The sequence below is a fragment of the Henckelia pumila genome, unplaced genomic scaffold (genome assembly GCF_033568475.1).
Source record: "Henckelia pumila isolate YLH828 unplaced genomic scaffold, ASM3356847v2 CTG_270:::fragment_1, whole genome shotgun sequence".
Classification (NCBI taxonomy): domain Eukaryota; kingdom Viridiplantae; phylum Streptophyta; class Magnoliopsida; order Lamiales; family Gesneriaceae; genus Henckelia; species Henckelia pumila.
Genome location: NW_027331788.1, coordinates 540,077 through 560,871, shown reverse-complemented (window position 1 = coordinate 560,871; position 20,795 = coordinate 540,077). Strand labels below are relative to the sequence as shown.

The following is a 20,795-nucleotide window of genomic DNA, read 5'->3' as shown; positions in this document are numbered from 1 at the left end:
GGGCGTCAATGGTTAAATTTTGTTAAGCCACCTCAGGATGCAGTCGTCCCAGTCGTTCGTGAATTTTATGCAAACTTGAAAGTAAAGTACATGCAGTTGAAAGTGCTTGTCCGAGGCCAGCTGGTGCCTTTTGATGCTCACACTATTAACACCTTGTACAACCTTCCACCATTATTTCATGATGAGTATGCGGAGTACCGAGCGAATGAAGTGGATTACGCGGCGATTCTGAGCCGTATTTGTGTTCCGGGTGCGGAATGGCGCATGGGCCGTGATCATCAGCCTTCTAAGTTGAAGAAGACCGAGATAATTCCTGATGCTAAGCTATAGTACAACTTTGTGTGTTCTCGTCTTAAACCGACTGACCACGAGCATGAGGTGACACGAGAACGAGCGATTCTTGTTTATTGTATTTTGGAGGGCAAAGCAATCGACTTGGGACAGATTTGTCAAGCAACTATTCAGGGTGTGGCGGCAGGTAAGACGACTGGCGGGTTTGCTTTGCCCGCACTTATCACTGATCTTTGTGAAGCGGCTGGAGTTGAGTGGGGCCAAAATGAAGAATTGTTGAAAGCTACTGCTCCTATTGCTTGTCATACTCCTTTTCGCATGATACCGGCTTCTGAGCACCGAACTCGTGCTGAGAGGCGAGATTTTAATGAGCGAGCAGCTGCATGAAGCGGCCCTGCACCCCGACCTCAAGCACCCCCTGTTGCGCCCGATCGTGTTGCTATTCTGGAGGATGAATTGAGAGCACACCGTCAAGAGTTTCGGACATTTCAGCAGACTACTGGTGTCTTTATGGACTACATGATGGATTTTACAGATGCTTTGAGACATCAGTTTCCACAGGCTGCTAGTTCGGCTCATCCATTTCCTCTGTATCCACAGTGGCCGCCCACTTTTGGCCCTTCTGATCCGTCCCATGATGATGTTGCTGATGATGGCGACGACCACTGACGGTTGTCGTTTGTGGTACATGTCCTTTATGCTTTCTTGTTTTAATTCCTTGAGGACAACGAATGTACTAAGTTTGGGGGAGTTGTGTCAATTCTGACTTTTATTGTTTTTATTTAGTTGCTTTTGGTTTTGTTTTTTTTATTTTAGTTGTTTGGTTCTTAGGAGTTGTGTTGTGTTGGTGTGTGGCTGCATTTGAAAATTTTTTGAGAAATTTATGTAGTTTTGTTGATATGGATTGATGACCAATGATGTTAATTTTGTTTGTTTTGTAACTGAAGTCCATGATTACCTGCCTAGCTGACAAAATTTTGAAATAAATGGAACCAAGTGAACAATTGAACTCCTATATATTCTGTGATTTTGCTTGAATCTGAATCTTGAGACAGAAAAACATAAAAAGGATTGAGGCATTGTTTGGATGTTTTTTTTGGGCCTTGAATTTGATTGAATCAGTGTATCCTTAGTTGCCCATTTGAGCTTACACGCATATTTGTACTTAGAGGTACGATAATTCTGAAACTACTTGTGAAAATCATCCTTTACTGCTGATGATTATCCCTTTCTGCACTGATTGAGATTTGTATGATTTAATTGTGGATTGAGACTTGTCTAGAACTAGTTCGGACACCCTTTGAGGCGAAATACGGGCAAAACTGTGATTAGGAATGATTTAGGCGATTTTTCTGAATTCGTTTGAGTCTTTCAAGCTACCTATTATATATATGTTATCCCTAGTACCTTGTTTGAGTTTGATTGAAAATCGAATGGCATGCGTGTAAACGTGTGATTAAACCCCCATTCGTCATTATTTCAAGGTCCTACATTGACTACCTGAATAGCTTATACACTATTTCCTACCTTTAATGGAGTAATTTGAATGCTAAAATATTATATGCTCCTAGCTTTATTTGTGAAAAATGGAATGGTGTGGTGGATGAATTGAAAAGATGAAAAGAGGTAGTATAAGAAAAAAAAAATGTGTGGGTGGAAAAGTTGTAAAAGAGAGTTGAAAGAAGTTGTGAGAAAAATTAAAAAATCAATGAAGTGAAATAAGTGTGGAATTGTGAATGAAAGGAGTCAAAATTAGAATTGAGTTTGAGCATAAATGTGAATTACTCCTTATTTGAATTCTTTTCCTTCATTTGTAGCCATGAGCCAGGCCTTGCATTATAAGCTTATTAAGTCCTATTGACCGAGTCACAGTTGCCCAATATACTAGTGGAAAGGGGTTGCGAGAATTTAGCCTATGGACTGTTGATTGAAACTTAAATGATTATGAATTCTTGATCGAAACACGCACACACTATGTTCTTTGAATTAAACCAATTGAGTGTGGTTGTGATGATATATCCTTGAATTTGATCATGTTTTACCATGAAAGTCCTCATGATTTGTGAATGTTTGAATTGAGTTAAGAGAAGAGTATTTTGAAACATGAGTTGCGGAGTTTATGAGTTTATGAGGTTGAATTACTTTTCTGAACATCTTACTTTTCAAGTGTTAGTAGGGCAGAGATGATTGGATTTAAATTGTTTTGAAATTCCATACTGAGGTCATTAATCCATAGTCATTCTTGATGGTTATTGTTCTTGCAATTGAGTGGAGTTTGAGTTAGTTTTGCTCGAGATGAACAAAAGTTCAAGTTTTGGGGAATTTGATAAGTGCATTTTGTGCACTTAATTTGTATATGGTTTTACTTGACTTTTGGAATTTATTGGTAGATATTGCGTGAAATTGTTGTTGTTTTTGTGTTTGTAGGAAGTTATGGATTTTGATGTGTTCAAGTGGAAATAAGCTTACAAGATGGAAGTTTACAAGGAAATTCAAGAGTTGGAAAAGTGAAGAAAAAAGGCTGAGTTCGAGCAAGAGGTGCGCCCGCCCTATCCTTAGGCGCGCCCGCGCTGTTAATGAAGAATTCGAGATAAAGAGTCGAGCTGGGAGCGCGCCCGCGCTGACACTAGGCGCGCCCGCGCCGTTGAGGGATTTTTAAAAGCATGTTTTGCGAGTTGACAGGGCGCCCGCCCTGTTTTCGGCGTGCCCGCGCCGTCGTCTGTTTGGAATTTTAGAGTCCGATTTTTTATGGAAACTTGGGGGATATCTTTGGTAATTTTTTTGGACGATTGTTAGGTCATATTTAAGAGATTTTTCGGAGTCATAGGAGGAATCGATCAGCCACCAATACACACAATATTCGAGAGAGCACTTCTATGAGTTTTGTTGGAGTGGAAGAACTGAAGATTGCTTGGAACGAAGACGAAGACTTTTCGACCGGACACAGAAGAAAGACTACGGCTTTGTTTCTTCTTTTTAGTTTCTTTTGATTGTTGAATTATGTTTGAGATATTAAACATGATTTGGTTTTTATTGAATTCGAGCATGAACTAAACTTTTCTAGTCTAGAGGTTGACGTAGCTTGGTTGAGACATATTCATGAATCTTTGATTTTAATGAATTGAATTTCTATAGATTAATTGTGTTTCTAGAATTGAATGTCTTCTTAATTTATTGGCCATAAATTGAGTTGTTATATTTACTTAGAATCATTTCTCGGGAGAGGGGATTTTGAGTAGGATCAATAGGAACTACACTGTTAATTGTTTATATAGCTCGGGAGAGTATATAGCTTTAATAGAACCTTTAAGGAACATCATTTTACACATATCACTACATCTAGATTTTTAATAGGGATATTGAAATCGAATTGTAAGTTGATACACTCTATTTATTGCTCGGGAGAGGGGAATAGAATACTCTAAGTGTTTTTGGTTATTAATCGAAGGAAATTCATAAAATAGATTAATTAGGATTGAATATTGTCGAGACCAAGTGAAATCAAAACCTCTGGATTATTTTTCTCTGATTGATAATTCCTCAAAATTTGTGTGTGTGTGAGCTGAATAATTTCTATTTATTTATTTTATTTATTCTGCAAAACTCTTGAAGTTTGATTTTCTAGATAAAATTAAGACTATTTTAATTACAAGTATTGAATCTTTTCATTTTACTCCCTGTGGGATCGACACTTTTTCTTTCACTATACTAAAACTTGACACTCGTACGCTTGCGAGGAAAATTCACAACATTATTCCTTCATCCTTCCTAGACTCTTTTAATGCTAAGGAAAAAGGGGTTATGGGTTTATACTCAGAGAGAGGAGGAAACTTACCTCTTGGTGCTTCTTTTTGAACTATCTCTTCCTCCTCTACCTCGGATTTCTCTTCATGTTCTTTCTTTACTGGTTCTTTCACTACTTCTTCACTAACCTTCAACTCCTTTCCACTACTCAAGGTGATTGCACTAACATTCTCCTTCGGATGCACCACTGTTTGTGATGGAAGACTTCTAGAATGTAGTGCCTCCAACCTGTTAACTACGGTTACCAACTGCCCCATTTGAGTGTTCAATTGTTGATACTTGCTCTTGTTTCCTTTTGAAAATTTAAAGTATTAGTAGCAAGATCCTTAACAATTTTTTATAAAAACTCACCAGGCTCTGGAATTTGAGGACGCTATGGTGAGGATGATACGGTGCTCTGTAAGCTTGATTATGCGGTTGATGTACTGGAGGGTTTCCGTATATGAGATTGTGATGGTCCTTCAAACCTGGATTGTATGTGTTGGAACAAGGATCATACTTCTGTTATGGTGGTTCGGGAAATCCTCCTGCTGCATTGACTTGCTCAGCAGATCCCTCTTGAAGAGTTGGACACATGTTAGTTGCATGTCCCAATTTAGCACAAACTCCACATGCTCTTACAGTTTTTCCATTCCCTACAACCATTTGATGCACAAAATTCGTCAGTTCAATCAATTGTTGTTCAAGGGAAGAGACATTTACCTCATTGTTTTTCCTTGGCGCATGATCATTCATGTTGGTGCCAAATTTTTGAGAATTGGCAGTCATATTCTTTAACAGATTCCTCTCTTGAACTGAATTTTTGTCCACAAAAACTCCTCACTGGCCGCATCTAGCATGCTCTTATCATGAGGTAACAACCCTTCATAAGTATATTGAGTTAACAAGTTCTCTTTTTTCTGATGTTGCGGACATCTAGCACAAAGCTTTTTGAACCGCTCCCAGTATTCATGAAGTGATTCCCCTGTAAATTGCTTGATCCCATAGATATCCTTCCTGATGTTGGCGGCTCTAGAAGCTGGGAAGTACTTCTCCAAAAAAATTCTTTTCATCTCAGTACAAGTCGTAATGGATCCAGAATGTAAATAATACAGCCAATCCTTAGCAGCACTCTTCAAAGAGAAAGGAAAGGCCCTCAGTTGGATTTGCTCCTCTGTCACTCCATGGGGTTTCATACTTGTGCAAACCACATGAAATTCCATCAAGTGCTTGTTAGGGTACTCACCTGCAAGACCATGAAAAGAAGGCAATAAGTGAATTAATCCAGATTTAAGCTCAAAAGTAGCATTATTTTCTAGAGTAGGAAAATTAATGCATAAAGGTTGTTGGTTTGGATCATGATTGCCCAATTGTCTATGACTCAGATTCGCCTTAGCAGCCAAGCCATCTCTTGCTCAGGAATTGCAGTACGAAATTCGTCCGCTTCTGTTCTTCTACGAGCTTCTCTCATTCGTTTGTGCAAAGTTCTTTTGATCTCCGGGTCGTAGGAGAATTATTCGTCAGAAGAGTCACCTGAAAGCATGAACGACAGAGAACAACTAGAAACAAAGAAAAAAGAAGAGAGTGAGATTAGACAAAATAAAAATAAAATAAACACAATAAATTAAACACCGTCCCCGGCAACGGCGCCAAAATTTGGTAACGCTAAGTCGTGTCATGCCCAAATTACCCAACTCAAATCAGATAACAAAATATGCAGTAGTGTGAGTAGGGATCGTTCCCACGAGAAAAGTAAAATTTAAATAGTGTTCTTCAAATACAAAAAATAATAAAAGGGGTTTTTTGGATTTTATAAACTACTATGCAAGAATTAAAATAAGAAAGATCAATAAACTAACGAGACTTGGTATTGGTCGACTACACCATTGAAATTATTCATTCGATCATCGATTCCCTAAAAATAATTAATTCACATTGAATATTCATAATTGGAAATTTAATTCCAGTTTCACCTTAATTTTAGTTAACTAGACATCAGCGTTCTAAGTTAACCCTTAACCCATAAATTAACTCAATACCATCGATTAGATTTAAATCCACGGCAGCATTCAAATGAGTAAAACTGATGAATCTAGACAACACAAATACCAGCAATTGTATTTAATCTAGTCAATTGTTGTTCCTACGATTTAACAAATTCACCAGCGGAAAATATTAATCATAGTTGCTTCAAAAATCATATGATTCAAACAATTACAGATTTGAATTCTAATTTAGCAATAGATTGTATAGCAAAATCTTAAGGTGATCAATCCTAAAATCTTACATACAAGCATGTCAATCAATCTAAAACAACTCTTGATACGCAATTTGGAATTAAACAATGAAAAATTCGAATCTCATGAATAAAAAAAATCAAGGGTTCGTCTTCCTCAACCAAGTACTAAACATAGCCACAAATATTCATGAATTCTCTAGAAGAATCATGAAAGAAAAATTAAATCTAAGAATAGAAGAAAAAAACTCAAAAAAACCTATCCTCCAAAGTGTTCTTTTTTGCCTCTTATGCGTCCAGCCAAATCCTCAGATCCATACAAATCGGAATATATAAGCCTATTAAAAGACTAGAAAAATTAAAAATCGAGTTTCCTAATTTAAAACCACACCAGCGCTATTGCGCTAATGCCCATCTTCAACTCTCCATCTTCAACTCCCCATCTTCAACTCTCCACCACTTCTCTTTTTTTTTTTCCAATAAAATGCGATGTACTACACAATAAATCCGGGAGTATGTTATGCAGACATGATATATAAAATAAGAAAAATGCTAAATTACAACATATAAATGCATGCAAAACAACAACAAAACGATATTAAAATAAGCAACACAAACATGACTATCATGCACCTAGTACTTTTATGAGGTTGATGAATCATGTTTTGCGTGCTTATATTGGAAAATTTGTTGTGGTATATTTTGATGATATCTTGGTGTATAGAAAAAACTTGAATGAGCATGTTGAACACTTGAGAATTGTGATAATCACACTAAAGCTGAACACTTGTATGCTAACTTGAAAAAGTGTGTGTATTGTACAAAAGAACTTGTGTTTCTTGGATTTGTTGTGAGTGCTTAAGGTGTCAAAGTTGATGAGGACAAGGTAAGTGCAATTTGAGATTGGCGAACACCTACTTTTATTGCTCAAGTTCGAAGTTTTCATGGTCTTGAAAGTTTCTATAGGAGATTTGTTAAGGATTCAGCACTTTGGCAGCTCCTATGATTGCGGTGATCAAGAAGAACGTTCCATTCCATTGGGGCGAGGAGCAAGAGAAATATTTTGATATTATTAAGTAAAAATTAATTAATGCTCCTTTACTTGTATTGCCTGATTTTTCTAATACTTTTGAAATTAAATGTGATGTGTCAGGTGTAGGAATTGGTGGTGTTTTGATGCAAGGTAGACGACAAATTGCATACTTCAGTGAAAAGCCAAGTGGAGAAGCATTGAATTATTATACCTACGACAAGGAATTCTATTCCTTGGTTCGTGTGCTTGAAACGTGGCAGCATTATTTGAGACCAAAAGAATTTTGTTGGAAAACTGGCGGTCAGATCAATCACGATTGATACCCGGTGCAGCGGAAGTTTTAAAAATTTTTATCATGGAACAATTCCATGGTGTGGGTATCAACCATTCAACGATTAAATTATTGTGTGTGTAAAATTCAAATAACAATTAATTAAATTTTACCTTCAATCTCGAATCGAGATTAATGGACACCACACAGATTTCTCTGCGCTTCTTGTATTTCCCAGGAACTGATGAACTCCTTCAATCAGGTCCACGAATGGGGTTTAAATCCCTCTGATAGATTGCACTAGAAAATCTATCAGAAGTTTTTCTGCGAAGAGATTAAACGAATCTGATTCGTTATTCCTGACTGCAATTCAAAAATCACAGACCGGAATTTTCTCTGACAGAGTGAAGGGGGGCGGCCGAAAACTTGAGAGGAGGCTAGGGTTTATTTTCGAAAATCCTGTCTCTCAATAATGACCTGTTGTGTCTAATTTCTGTACTGCAATAACTTATTTATAATGCAGGCCACTAACACCTTAGGGCCCATTAATCATAAGTTAGGGCCCGACAAGCAAAGCCCGCACGTTCAGAAATTAATATAAAATTCATCGTGACTCCGATTGATGAACCAATTTCACCAATGTGCACAGAAACCATTTCTGCACATTTTAAAGTCAAAATAAATTTTCCTGAATCCGAATTCAGTGGTTTCCAAAAATGTCCATCCCTATGTCATTTTAGGAAATCCTACTCCCTTACTCTTATTTAAGAAGTCCAACTTCTTTGTTCATTAAATTTAACTCTTTAAATTTAACTATCTCAACGGGGATTAAAACTCCATTACACTGTGTGACCCTCAATGGTTCAGGGATACAGCTAGCCGTGGGCTCACAACTCCTTGTGACTCGGAACAACACTTTCCGACTTGCCCAACGAATCATGGTAAAGCGCCTAGCAACATCGCCCCATGATTCCCTAGGTATCACTGATAGTGCCTACAAGAACCAGTATATTTTGGTTAGCGTACAGTACGGTCCCTTCATCCAAATATCCCGATCGAATCAACAACCATTGGTATATCGAGAGTCGCTCAAGATTCGATAACTATGCAATACATCTTGAAGATCAAATTAGTGACATCGCATGTGCTACTAAGAAACCATTTCTTAAATCACATCAAGTACTCTGGCCAGAGATTTGTCACACTAATATCTCCTCAGATCGCATAGGATATCCACACTCGCAAGTATGTGGTGAATCCTTGACAACAATGCATCGACTCCTATATGTGTTGTAACTGTACCCAATCTCGACACCTGATGACCCCCTCAGAGTCGGTAAACGAGTCAAAGCACAGTACTAGCATATAGAGTCTCCATGATGTTTCAAGTCGTAAGGACTAATGGTGTACAACCAAAACCGCGGACTTCATCCACTCGATAAGTGATAACCACTTGGAAAGTCCGGATAGGGTAGTTCGATTATTCATCCTATGAATATCCATTTGCATGCTTCGAACATCTCCATGTTCCCTACCAATGAAACGTGGTACTCCGCATCGCAAATGCTAGTCTCAAACTCGAGCGATCCTTATCCTTATTATCGGACGGCTCAATCGACTAGGAACGGTTTTAGAATATACAGTGACTATAAGATGTATTTCATGATAGACATCCCCATGTTCTACCACATATTACATACAATATGGTATATTCAAGGTCTTTATCAAAACAACAATAGTATATCACAATATAACAATATGAAGTAATATAAAGTCATTGCCATTAATAAAAGTGTAAATAATATTAAACAAAAGATTGTTTATACAAAGAGTCATCAAAGCCCATAGCCACACGGTTGGCTCACTGGGCACCCACTCTTACAATCTCCCACTTGCCCTATAGCCAACTAGTCATACTACGTAGACCCATTGCTTCGCGATGTTTGTCAAACAATGGTCCTGGCAAAGGCTTAGTAAGCGGATCAGCGATATTGTCTGCAGAGGCCACTCGTTCGACAATGATGTCTCCTCTTTCCACAATCTCCCGGATTATGTGGTATTTCCTCAGTACGTGTTTGGATCTTTGATGAGACCTTGGTTCCTTTGCTTGAGCAACGGCACCCGTGTTGTCACAGTACACCGGGACTGGACCAACAAATTCAGGAATAACGCCCAACTCTTGGACGAACTTCCTCATCCAAACGGCCTCTTTAGCAGCAGCTGATGCTGCAATGTATTCAGCCTCAGTGGTGGAATCCGCTGTGGTGTCCTGCTTGGAACTCTTCCAAGAGACAGCACCGCCATTGAGCATGAACACAAATCCAGAGGTTGACTTCGAGTCATCCACATCACTTTGGAAGCTAGAGTCGGTATAGCCTTCCAATTTGAGATCTCGTCCTCCATACACCATGAACATATTCTTAGTCCTTCGCAAGTACTTAAGAATGTCCTTCACGGCTTTCCAATGCATTTGACCAGGATTAGACTGATATCTGCTCGTGACACTCAGAGCAAATGCTACATCCGGTCTGGTAGATATCATCCCATACATGATACTACCTATAGCTGACGCATATGGTACATGTGTCATATTCTCTATCTCTTCATCAGTCTTGGGACACATAGACTTGGATAGAGAAACTCCATGACACATGGGTAGATGTCCTCTCTTGGACCCATCCATTGAAAACCGTTTCAATATGGTATCGATGTAGGTTGATTGAGTGAGTCCTATCATTCTCTTAGATCTATCTCTATAGATCTGTATCCCAAGAATGTAGGATGCCTCACCCAAATCCTTCATCGAGAATCTACCTGATAACCATATCTTTGTTGACTGCAACATCCCTACGTCATTCCCAATGAGTAGGATGTCATCAACATAAAGTACTAAGAATGTCACCGCATCCTTAACTACTTTCTTGTACACGCATGGTTCCTCCGGGTTCTTGATGAAACCAAAATCTTTTATTGTTTCATCAAATTTCTGGTTCCAACTTCTTGATGCTTGTTTTAGACCATAAATTGATCTCTGAAGCTTGCATACCTTATGCTCGCTTCCCATGGATGTGAACCCTTCAGGCTGCTTCATATAGATTTCCTCCTTAATGTCTCCATTAAGAAAAGCAGTCTTCACATCCATTTGCCATATCTCATAGTCATACCATGCAGCTATGGCAATTAGGATTCTTATGGACTTGAACATTGCAACTGGTGAAAAGGTTTCATCATAGTCAACTCCTTGCCTTTGAGTATAACCTTTAGCCACCAATCGCGCCTTGTAGGTCAATACCTTACCATCAGGCCCAAGCTTTCTCTTGTAGATCCATTTACACCCTATTGGAACAATTCCGTCGGGAGGATCTACCAAAGACCAGACTTGGTTTGTATGCATCGAATCCAATTCTGACTGCATAGCTTCAAGCCATAAATTCGAATCCGCATCAGAAATTGCTTCCTTGAAGTTTCTTGGATCACATCCAATGTCGGGTTCATCTTGATCCCCTTCAAGAAGAAGACCATATCGAATGGGAGGTCTAGAAGTCCTCTCGGATCTTCTAGGTGCAGGTGTGTCCAGCAATGGTTCCTGAGGTGTAGGATCGTTATTTTGTATTTCGGGCTCTTCTCGAACTTCTTCGAGTTCCATCATCTCGCCTTTCTTATCCAATAAGAACTCCTTCTCCAAGAAGGTGGCATTCCTAGAAACAAACACCTTTGTTTCAGCAGGATAATAGAAATAATATCCGATTGAGTTCTTCGGATACCCCACAAAATAACATAAGCTGGATCGACTATCCAACTTGTCTCCCACTGTCTGCTTCACGTAAGCAGGACATCCCCAAATCCTCAAGTACGAATACTTAGGAGCTTTGCCATTCCATAACTCGTATGGTGTCTTGTCCACTGCTTTAGTGTGGACGTTGTTCAACAATAAAACCGCCGTTTCAAGCGCATAGCCCCAAAACGAAGGTGGAAGCTCAGTGAAGCTCATCATGGATCGAACCATGTCCAACAAGGTTCGATTACGACGCTCCGATACACCATTAAGCTGTGGTGTCATAGGAGGAGTCCACTGAGAGAGAATCCCATTCTCTTTTAGATAGTCCAAAAACTCGGTACTTAAGTATTCTCCACCTCGATCCGATCGAAGTGCTTTAATACTTTTACCTAGCTTGTTTTCTACTTCAGCCTTGAATTCTTTGAACTTTTCAAATGCTTCAGACTTATATTTCATTAAATATAAATACCCATACCTTGAATAATCATCAGTAAAGGTAATGAAGTAGGTGTGGCCATGTTGAGTCCCTACTCTAAATGGACCACAAACATCTGTATGGATCAAATCCAACAGATTCTGACTACGCTCAGGTTTCCCCTTAAAAGGAGATTTAGTCATTTTTCCTTTTAGGCAGGATTCACAAGTAGGTAGAGAGTTAATATCAGACACATCAAACATGCCCTCTCCCACTAGCTTGTTCATCCTCCTTGAGGAAATATGACCTAGCCTAGCTTGCCAAAGGTTCGCCGGGTTTTGACTATCGATTTTCCTTTTGTTTGTTGTCGCCGGTTTATCAATATAATTTATTGGAACGTATTTTAGTTTTAAGTTGTATAGATCGTTTTCAAGTTGTCCATTTCCAATTAAACATTCATTCTTGTAAATATTGCAAATCCCATTCACAAAATTGCAAGAATAACCATCTCTATCAAGCATAGAAATAGAAATAATGTTTTTAATTAAATCTGGCACAAATAAAACATCTCTTAACAATAATTTAAAACCGTTCTGCAAAGTCAAACAAACATCTCCAATGGCCGTAGCTTCAACTCTGGAACCATTCCCGAGCCTCAGCTGGGTCTCACCCATTCTAAGCCTGCGACTTCTTGTCATCACCTGCAAATCATTGCAAATGTGAGATCCACATCCGGTATCCAATACCCAAGAAGTTGTATTAAGTGACATGTTTATTTCAATATAGAACATACCCTTTGCAGTTCCCAACTGCTCAAGATATTCCTTGCAGTTGTGCTTCCAATGACCCGGCTTCTTGCAGTAATGGCAAACATCCTTGGATTTTCCATTGTTTGAAGCCTTTGTCTTTTGCTTCTTCTCGGGCTCGACTTTCTTGGGTGGGGCAGAACGTTTCTTGCCCTTCATACTTGGCCCCTTCTTAGCAGAAGATGAGGAGCCCACCAAGAAAGCTGGCTTATCCATCTTAAGTGTGGATTCATATGTAACGAGCATATTGACCATCTCTTCAAGGGTGGCCTCTATCTTGTTCATATTAAAATTTATCACAAATCCATCAAATGAAGAAGGAAGAGACAGAAGCAATAAATCCACATTGAGTTCATGTTCCAACACCAAATCTAGGGTCGCCAACTTCTGTATGAGCCAAATCACTCGTACCCCATGATCACGGACCGAAGTCCCTTCACGCATGCGACACGTCATTAGCTCCTTAACAGTAGCGAACCTTTCAGCCCTCGATTGAGCCCCAAAAAGTTCCTTGAGTTGAGCGTGAATGTCAGCAGCATTCACGGTGTCCTCAAATCGCCTCTGGAGTTCATCAGACATCGAGGCTTGCATATAGCATTTGGTCTTGATGTCATGGTCACACCATGCATCAAGTTTGGCCAATTCCTCCGGACTTATGTCAGCTGGTGCTTCCTTCGGAGGTGCTTTCTCTAACACGTAGAGCATTTTCTCCGAAGTTAAGACAATCTTCAACTTCCGGAACCATTCCGTATAGTTGGCGCCAGTCAACTTGTTTTGTTCGAGGATCGAGAATAATGGATTTCGCGAATTCATTGTATGAAATACTGAAAAGAAAACAGACATATATCAATGATTGTTTAACAATTTACTAAGACATAAAATAGGCGAATTTAATTTTATGAATCTCACTCCCACTATTTTAACGATTTCACCACCCTCTAGTGAAAACGGAAAACTTTTTCCTTAGTGAGAACATGGAGTCCAATTGACAAACTTATGGTCCCGAATAATATCAGCCAACCATAATTCTCAAAAGGTAGAGCCCAATTGCTTCCTAAGCAACCCCAATGTATTTACCTCATGTCCAATAAGGGCCCAATAATATGACGCCGTTTAAAGTGACATGTCAAGATGACCCATCAATATTAAGTTGTGATGGACGGTCGCCATGTGGATCCCCCAATAATATGAGCCGATCCCATGGGAGTTCCACCCAACTTACAACATTTGTCGATCCAATGTACAGCTTTCCGACGGACGGGCCCCCCCAATAATATGAGCCGGACCGTATCCGCGGGTAGCATCACATACATTGACCGTTGATGGAAGGTAGGAACATTTAAACAAATTTAAATTTCCTTTATTTATCTTGATATCAATTTTAAATCATATTTAAAATGAGGGATTTTTAATTATAAAATTATTTGTCTCATCATATTCAATTTATTGCATGCTTGCCGGATTCACGCAATTATGTCTAAACATGCATACAATCATAATATCAAATATTATATAGGATGATCGATTCCATTTCTAATTGACCCGTGGTTGCCAATCACGGGTCTTAGTCCAATCCTAGGTAATATGCAGTATGCAATGCAATCCTATTACATGTGCTTCCAATTTACATTTCTTCAGTCTTTATTGTCTGCTGGGCCCACCGTCTTCAAATCTTGATCTCCCACTAAATCTAATGTATTTACAATAAATAACAATGACAAGTAGGGATACATTTTTAGGGGTGGGAACGGGCTATAAACCAAGCCCACTTTTATTATATATGACATTCATATCGGGCCATAAACCAGGCCCATTAATAAAACCAACAACAATAAAAACAAAATGTAAATTCCTAACATACACCTACAAAATTGGTCATGACAATCGATCATCCTTATCCAATAACATTTATTTCAAAATTAATTTATTGGATAACATGCAGTGGCAATTCAAATTTAAACAAGATAAAATCATATTTTATATATAAAATCTCATTTCACATATAAAATCATATTTTATCTCTATATCAAATAAAATCATATTTTATCTATAAAATCCAATTTTACAAATAAAATCATATTTTACTCAATATATCATAAGATCATATCTTATCATCAATTGTACCAAAATAATTGATTTCAAAATTCAATTTACGGATAAAATATTAAAATTTTCCAAAAATTCAAATTTATCCAAAATCAATTTTAAAATTTACAGACTCAAACAATTCGATCCGAAATCTCGCGAACCAATCAAAAACAATTTTTGACCGGACCAAAAATAAAATTTTAACATATTAAAATTAATTTTTAATAAAAATATAATTTTTTCCCGCGGGCCGCCTGGGACACTCTCGGGCCGGCCCGCACCCGGGGCGCGGGCCGGGGGCAGCCCGGCTGCCCCCTTAGGGCAGCGACTCTCGCTGCCCTGGCGGCACCTGGCGCCGCCGCTTAGCGCTGCCCAGGGCGGCGCCGTGCGCCCCCTTTGGGCGGCGCCGTGCGCCGCCCGGGGCAGCAACAATTGCTGCCCCACCGGGCAGCGATCCAATCGCTGCCCGGGTTTTGCCCCGAAAAATTTTATTTTTATTTAAAAATATTTATTTTGTTTTCCAAAAACCGAGATTCAAAAATTTTGTACAATTGATTAATTTAATCGTTTGATCTGAGCAACCTGGCTCTGATACCACTGTTGGAAAACTGGCGGTCAGATCAATCACGATTGATACCCGGTGCAGCGGAAGTTTTAAAAATTTTTATCATGGAACAATTCCATGGTGTGGGTATCAACCATTCAACGATTAAATTATTGTGTGTGTAAAATTCAAATAACAATTAATTAAATTTTACCTTCAATCTCGAATCGAGATTAATGGACACCACACAGATTTCTCTGCGCTTCTTGTATTTCCCAGGAACTGATGAACTCCTTCAATCAGGTCCACGAATGGGGTTTAAATCCCTCTGATAGATTGCACTAGAAAATATATCAGAAGTTTTTCTGCGAAGAGATTAAACGAATCTGATTCGTTATTCCTGACTGCAATTCAAAAATCACAGACCGGAATTTTCTCTGACAGAGTGAAGGGGGGCGGCCGAAAACTTGAGAGGAGGCTAGGGTTTATTTTCGAAAATCCTGTCTCTCAATAATGACCTGTTGTGTCTAATTTCTGTACTGCAATAACTTATTTATAATGCAGGCCACTAACACCTTAGGGCCCATTAATCATAAGTTAGGGCCCGACAAGCAAAGCCCGCACGTTCAGAAATTAATATAAAATTCATCGTGACTCCGATTGATGAACCAATTTCACCAATGTGCACAGAAACCATTTCTGCACATTTTAAAGTCAAAATAAATTTTCCTGAATCCGAATTCATTGGTTTCCAAAAATGTCCATCCCTATGTCATTTTAGGAAATCCTACTCCCTTACTCTTATTTAAGAAGTCCAACTTCTTTGTTCATTAAATTTAACTCTTTAAATTTAACTATCTCAACGGGGATTAAAACTCCATTACACTGTGTGACCCTCAATGGTTCAGGGATACAGCTAGCCGTGGGCTCACAACTCCTTGTGACTCGGAACAACACTTTCCGACTTGCCCAACGAATCATGGTAAAGCGCCTAGCAACATCGCCCCATGATTCCCTAGGTATCACTGATAGTGCCTACAAGAACCAGTAGATTTTGGTTAGCGTACAGTACGGTCCCTTCATCCAAATATCCCGATCGAATCAACAACCATTGGTATATCGAGAGTCGCTCAAGATTCGATAACTATGCAATACATCTTGAAGATCAAATTAGTGACATCGCATGTGCTACTAAGAAACCATTTCTTAAATCACATCAAGTACTCTGGCCAGATATTTGTCACACTAATATCTCCTCAGATCGCATAGGATATCCACACTCGCAAGTATGTGGTGAATCCTTGACAACAATGCATCGACTCCTATATGTGTTGTAACTGTACCCAATCTCGACACCTGATGACCCCCTCAGAGTCGGTAAACGAGTCAAAACACAGTACTAGCATATAGAGTCTCCATGATGTTTCAAGTCGTAAGGACTAATGGTGTACAACCAAAACCGCGGACTTCATCCACTCGATAAGTGATAACCACTTGGAAAGTCCGGATAGGGTAGTTCGATTATTCATCCTATGAATATCCATTTGCATGCTTCGAACATCTCCATGTTCCCTACCAATGAAACGTGGTACTCCGCATCGCAAATGCTAGTCTCAAACTCGAGCGATCCTTATCCTTATTATCGGACGGCTCAATCGACTAGGAACGGTTTTAGAATATACAGTGACTATAAGATGTATTTCATGATAGACATCCCCATGTTCTACCACATCTTACATACACTATGGTATATTCAAGGTCTTTATCAAAACAACAATAGTATATCACAATATAACAATATGAAGTAATATAAAGTCATTGCCATTAATAAAAGTGTAAATAATATTAAACAAAAGATTGTTTATACAAAGAGTCATCAAAGCCCATAGCCAAACGGTTGGCTCACTGGGCACCCACTCTTACAAATTTGTGATTCATATGGGTCATGAGTCTTTGAAGCATCTCAAAGGATAACAAAAGATGAACAAGATATATGCCAAGTGGGTGGCGTTTGTAGAGACTTTTCCCTACATTATCAAGTACAAGCAAGGGAAGGAAAATGTGGTAGAAGACGCTCTGTCACAAAGGTACGCGCTTCTATCTACTCTAGATTCTGTGTTTTTGGGATTTGAGTATGTGAAAGAGTTGTATGCCAATGATATTGATTTTGGTGAGACATATGCGTTATGTTTGCATGGTACAAAGGATAAATTTTTCATGCATGATGGATATTTGTTTAAGGAAGATAAGTTGTGTGTGCCCAAATCGTCCATTCGTGAATTGCTTGTTAGATAATCACATGGGGGTGGTTTGATGAGACATTTTAGTGTGGCTAAACCTTTTGAAAGTTTGCATGAACATTTTTATTGGCCATATATGAAGCATGATGTTGAAAACATTTGTGAAAGATGTGTGACTTGTAAAAAGGCTAAGTCTAAGACACAACCAGATGAATTGTATACTCCACTTTCCGTTCCTAGTGAACCATGGGTAGACATTTCTATGAATTTTGTTTTAGGATTACCAAGGTCTAAGAAGGAAAGGGATTTTGTGTTTGTGGAGGTTGATAGATTTTTTAAGATGACTCATTTCTTTGCATGTCATAAATATGATAATACATCTCATGTTGAAGATTTATTCTTTAATAAAATTGTGAGATTGATGCCTAGGAGTATTGTGTCTGATAGGGATACTCGTTTCTTGAGCTATTTTTGGAAAACATTATGGTGTAAACTTGGTACTAAGTTACTGTTTTTGACTACATGTCATCCTCAAACGGATGGTCAAACTAAAGTTGTTAATACAAAGTTAGAGACTTTGTTGCGAGCTATAATTAAAAAGAACTTGACGAGTTGGGAAGAATGTTTGTCATTTGTTGAGTTTGCATATAATCGTAGTGTACATTCTACTACAAATTTTTCGCCTTTTGAAATCGTGTATGGTTTTAAACCTTTAACTCCATTGGATTTTATGTCTTTGCCTATGAGTGAAAGGGTTAATATGGATGGTAAGAAGAAGGCTGAGTTTGTGAGAAATTTGCATGAGAAGGTTAAGGCAAACATTGAAAAAAAGAACTTGCAATGTACAAAGCAAGCAAACCAAGGTAAAAATAAGGTTGTGTTTGAACTCGGTGATTGGGTGTGATTGCATTTGAGGAAGGAACGTTTTTTGGAGAAATGACGTTTTAAGTTGTTACCTAGAGGCGATGGACCTTTCCAAGTCTTGGAGCGGATCAATGACAATGCCTACAAATTAGACTTTCCAGGTGAGTACAATGTGATTACAACTTTTAATGTTTCTAACTTGTCTTTGTTTGATGTAGGTGATGATCAAGATTTGAGTACAAATCCTTTTCAAGAAGGGGAGGATGATGCGATTATGGATGACTCGCATGTTGATCACGTGGCTAAGGATCAGTTTGAAATTCCTAATTGACCAATTACGAGAGGTCGAGCTAAAAGGTTTAAAGATGCACTTCAAAAGTTGATTCTAAACTCTCAAAAAGGTGTTGGAACAATTTGAGATCATTATGGAGAAATTAAATGTGTCATTGAAGTGTTGGACATTGAAAAGAGTGGAGGACTTTGAAATTTGGGCAGAACATATCTCGCTCGATCCGTCAAAGTTTACCGATCGAGCGGAGCCAAATTTTTTTCGAGCAGAGGTTTTCTCGCTCGATCCGTCAAACCTTACCAATCGAGCGGCGGGAATTTTTACATGCATCAAAGGTGTTTGTGTGTGTGTCGGGAATTTTGCTTATTTATGATTATTTCCCTATTTTTGAGTCTTTTAATTATACTAGGAAACTTTTAGGAGATATCTTTGATATCTTTTGAATTATTTCGCGATATATTTTATTATTTTTTAGTTGTATTATAAATACAAAAAAAACATTCATTATTGATATAGAATTCAGATTTTTGGTATTGATCAATTAAAATTCTCTCTAGAATTTTTATTAAGCTTTTGCTTACCCAAAAATAAAACTTATCAAAGTTCTTCCAGTTTGTGGCGTTTGTCGATTGATTATTCTCGTGGGTTATCAGAAACAGGTTTTTTGAAGGTCCCATTGTGATTAGTTGTTTTCTTCGTGATTGTTTGTTGCTAGTTTCAAGTAAACTAGAGGTGAATAATCCCAAAACTTCTACTTGTTTCAAGATTGGGCAAATTTTTTTGATTTATTTTGTTATTGGATTGAGGGTACGATTTTAATATAGTCGTGTTTGCCTTTCATACATTAAGAATTCATATCACCATGATGCGGTCAAATTACAACCATTGGATCATCAACACACATGTAAATTTTCATAAAAATATAAGGGTCCCACGTGATCTAATGATATTGAAATTGGGGGAGAAACACTCGCGGTGTAGCATAGACTTACCCAAAATGGATCAGTGCATTTACCGCATAGAAAGAGCGCATTAGTCTAGAGTTAGAACAATAGTAAAGAGAAATCAAAATGAACGAAATACAAAGAAGAAGATGAAGAGGTTTCTAAGCTGCTTCAGATTATGTTACAATTGGACGTTTGTTAAAAGGCCCAACACAACAAATAAAAATGGAAAAATTAAGGAGCCCAATACAAAATTATTATTATATTTTTTAAATATATATGATTTTACGTTATTTCGGTACCGAAATATCGAAAATTTTTGAGTGCCACACTGATACTGATACCGAAAAATTCGGCACGGTATTATACCATATAGTATTTTTTGGTATACATTTAAATTTGGTGTATGCGGTATTTTACAGTACGATAAGTGCGGTATACCGGAATGTTTGGTACTTTTTCCCACCCCTCGTATATTGTTTTTATTTGGGATTTCAGTTAATTTTTCCGGTTTCATACTGTCGAGTTAGTAATTGTTGAAGTTTTTGCGGTTTAATCTGACTGTGTTTCTTTTTAGTTAATTAATGCTTATATTTCTTATTAGTAGGTGATCCAGGTAGGGTCACTACATTTATGGTATCAGAGCATGGATTATAATATTTTGGATATAGTGATTGTTAATTGGGTTAATGTTTGTTGTTTCTTTTAGATGGACGATTACGACGATGGCAACAACCATGAAAGTGACGGACGTTGGGGTGATGAGGATGCCCAGTGATATTCTAGAGGCCACCTTCATCGGCAAGAGTATGGTTGTCGTATGTTCGACTTACATAGGTTCATCTGGATTGGACCTAACCCATTGACTGATGGTGCGACTCTTGAGGTGTCTGAGGATTGGTTAGAGAGAATAGAACGTTGTTTCCATTATTTTCATTGTTTGGAGGAGTAGGATATGGAGGGTATTGAGTTTCTATTGGAGGACAGAGCATGCAAGTGGTGGATATCTGCTTCCGCGTCTGTGTTGCATGAGTAGAGGGTTGTTACTTGGACAAATTTCTATAAGGCATTTTTGTACTTTCAATTTCCTATAGCACTCCGTCAGGCTAAGGTGATAGAATTGTTGATCTTGAAGCAAGGGGATATGTTGATCGATGAATACTAGCAGAAGTTCATCGATTTGTTGTCATTGTGTTCTCAAATCAGTGAAAGT

The 20,795-nt window shown here is 38.3% G+C and overlaps 1 pseudogene; it reads left to right on the top strand.

The window, feature by feature from the left end:
• The window catches only part of LOC140870867 (uncharacterized), a 60,285-nt pseudogene extending 41,605 nt beyond the window's left edge, over window positions 1–18,680 (top strand).
• Window positions 18,681–20,795: the final 2,115 nt, after the last annotated feature.